The sequence below is a fragment of the Alligator sinensis genome, unplaced genomic scaffold, assembly GCF_000455745.1.
Source record: "Alligator sinensis unplaced genomic scaffold, ASM45574v1 scaffold344_1, whole genome shotgun sequence".
NCBI lineage: Eukaryota > Metazoa > Chordata > Crocodylia > Alligatoridae > Alligator > Alligator sinensis.
The window spans coordinates 379,423-382,779 of record NW_005842427.1 but is presented as its reverse complement, the minus strand read 5'-3'; positions in this window follow the sequence as shown (position 1 = coordinate 382,779).

The window sequence follows — 3,357 nt, the reverse complement described above, 5'->3', positions numbered from 1 at the left end:
GCACCCACCTGAGCCCCTCGCCCCCCCCAGCCAGCTGTGCCCCCGCAGCTCCAGCTGTGCTGCCCCCCCGCACAGCTGCCTCCTTCCCCGCGCTGAGGCAGGGGCCCGCGGGTTGGGCTTGCCCCGGGCCGGAGAGAGAGGGCAGGGGCAGGACCCAGCCGAGGTCCCAGGGGGCAGCAGGGCCCGATTAACGCCCAGGCCAACTAGGCCCATACTAAGTGAAGCCCAGTTGTGCTTATTTTACATATTATAATGTTGGGGGGGGGGGGAAGGAATATAAATATACAGCATTAAGTAGAGCACGAGTAGGCAACCCCCTCCCTGGCATGGGTGCTGGACTGTGGCACGTGAAGGCATTTTGCTTGGTGCGTGTGCCTTGGGGCAGCTGGCGGGAAAGGGGCCGAGGCTGTGATGTCCCAGCAAAGATCAGGCCCCTCACAGCTCCCCTGCTGCCTGCTCCCGGCACACCGTCTTAAAAGTTGAGGGGTTTTTGGCACTTCGCTCCAAAATGTTGCCCGCCCCTGAAGTAAAGGCTGTCTGCCTAGGGCCCACCAAAGGTTTAATCCAGCCCTGGGTTCCAGGGGCAGTGGTGGGGGTCACTTTATTCCCCACCCCCATGCTGGGCTTTGCCCCTCCTTGCGGGACAACCCATGCCCTAGCCCTGCCAGGAGCTTTGTGTTTGAGCATAGGGTGCCCAGGTCCCCTCATCCCTGCAAGACTCAGGGCAAGCACATGGGTACCTGCCTGGCAGTGGTGGTGCCCCCTCCCACCCAGTAATGGGATCTGGCCCAGCACCTCATTCCCGCTCTGCGTGGAGAGTGTGATCCCTGTTTCAGAGGCAGGGGAAGTGGAGGCGGGGAAAGGCGAAGTGATGTGCCCATGGAAGTATGGGCAGAGCTGGGGAGAGGACCCCAGGCAGTTCTCCCTCTCATGTGGGGTTTCATGGAGAGGGTCAGTGCCTCCCTAGTGAAGGGAGTTGCATTCTGAAGAGGGGCTCCAAGCACTGCACAGCCTGTGCTGGGCTTTCCATGCCCAGCAGTATGGGGTGGTCAAGTAGTGGCCTTATTTATAAGGTAGGGAGCAGAGCACAAAGCTGGCATGATGAAGGCCGTGGCGGGAAACCCAAGCTACCTTCCACAGGGTCCAGCTGCCTGCACAGTGTCCAGGCTACATCAGCCCTGCAGAGAAGCAGGGGACCTTATCTGAGGCACTGTGCGCCTGGTGATATTGCCTCTGGTACCCAAGCTAGCTCATCCACACAGCAATGGGTGTGTATGCAGGGAAGGGGATGGGGATAGGCAGGCCCAAGGGCACAGTAACAGACCTGGGAACTAAAGACACAGCCCAGACATCTCAGAGGAGTGTCTGAACCACTAGTCCACCCTTCCTCTCCAAGAGTGCCTGTTGTGCATTTGCCTTCTGTTCCTGAGCTCATGGGGTGCTCTCAGGTCATAGGCTCCAGCTTTTTTTCTGGAATGAGGAAGGCAAGAAGCCTACCTAAAAATTATGATGGGAAAGCTGAGATTCTCATGCGATTACTTGGCTCTGGCAGCCAGGACATTCCAATATCACAGGACTTGCAATAAAATCACACATATCCAGTGCAGTTAAGTCAGCTGAGCATGGCCACAGAGCCTCCATATCTCCCAGGCTCTGACAGACTTATTGAATAGCCTTTGCTGCACCTCAGTGTCTTTGCTGGTAGAGCAGGAGGTGAGAATGCTTTGTAAAGGTGGGGGCTAGACTTTCCCTTCCCCAGCACTGTTAGGGGACTCTCTTGATTACCTGGATGAGCAGTTTGTCCTCCTATGGCTGGAAGGAAAGTTGGGCCTATGGCTGGGACTGGGAGGAAAGCTGTCTGAATAAGGAGCAGTTCCCCTTTCCTGGAGGGGTGGGTAGTGAGACCAGGGAACCAAAGGTCACCTTTGGGGCATGTCCTTTGAGTGCTGGCTCTCTTAGCTGGTGCACTTCTGGGTAGATAGGTCAAGGAGGTGCTTCAGGTCCCTCCTAGGAGATGGTGAGCAACAGGTTTCAGGTCTCTTCCAGCAGCTTTTCAGCCTCCAAGGGGAGTGGGGCTGGCAGGAGAAGAAATGAGCTGGGGCAATAAAGGGATGCTAACTCAAGCCAGCAGAACTGAGTCCTGTCTTCTTCCCACCTCATGTGCAACTGGGCAGGCCAACAGAGATGGGACCACACAAGTGTAGTTCCACCCCCCCTGGCTCTCAGCAGCTTTCAGGGATGAAATGTGGGAGTGCCAGTCACAGAAACTGCCACAGCCTCAGCACTGAGGTGCTGCTACTAGACCAGTCCCTGCCTCAGAGGGGGTTGAATGGACTGACTCAGTGCTGACTTCAGAGAGCCCTCAGGTAGTCCAGCCTGGGCAGTCAGGCCAATTCATCTCATGCCAAGGGACTGATGGATCCATGGCTGGGAGGACAAAAACTGAGCTTCTCTCCCTGTGTGGGCTTACAAGCATGCCAGCTATTCCAGGAGAAACAATTACTGCAAACATCTTCAAAGAAAGACATCAAATAGGATTTTACAGCCCAAATGACATTTACAAAACTAGAACATGGAGGGGAACCAAAAAACTGGCAGCGCAGGATGTGCACACCTGTCATTCACTTACTGCATGCTCCCAAAGGGTGCTCAGCACTGGGTTTGATCACCACAGTGCTTCTACTCCTCTGGCACTTACCTACCCCTGCCAACAACATCTTCAGGGGCCCTGACCTCGCTACACTTGCTCATCTGAATCACTTGCATTCAAGCCATCCCCTGCTCCGGAGATGAGGGGTTCTCCAAGCTAGGGGTGTTTTGGCTATGATGTTAGGTGTGAATATCACCCAGCTCTGCTGCTGGTCCAGAAGAGTTCTATTGTGCCATTGGCCTGATGCCAATGTGTGGCTGTCAGGAAATGATCAGAAGTTTTCCTGCAGATGGCTCAAGAGAATCTTATCCTTCTGCATTCATTCTGCACCCTGGGCATGCCCTGAATAACTGTCTGGGAATTAAGTGGCAAGGTTGTTTTAGAAACAGAGGAAACTAAGGCAGGGAAATCTACCAGTCCATGCCACCTCATTTGGCCACATCACCAGGCTCACACTCTGTAATGTATATACCAGGCTAGTGGTGCTATTATCCCCACTGCACAGATGGAAAGATGAGGCACAAGAGAGGCTAAGTGATTTGCCCACGGTCACATGGGAAATTTGTGTCACAACAGGGAGTTAACTCAATGGATCCCTAGTCTTGTGCTAGTACTTGTGCCCAGCCACTGGCCTCTCTTGCTTCAACAGGAAGAAATCTCTTCGTCATCATTTCATGTTGTGGCATTCTGTCCCCTGGGGCAAGGGA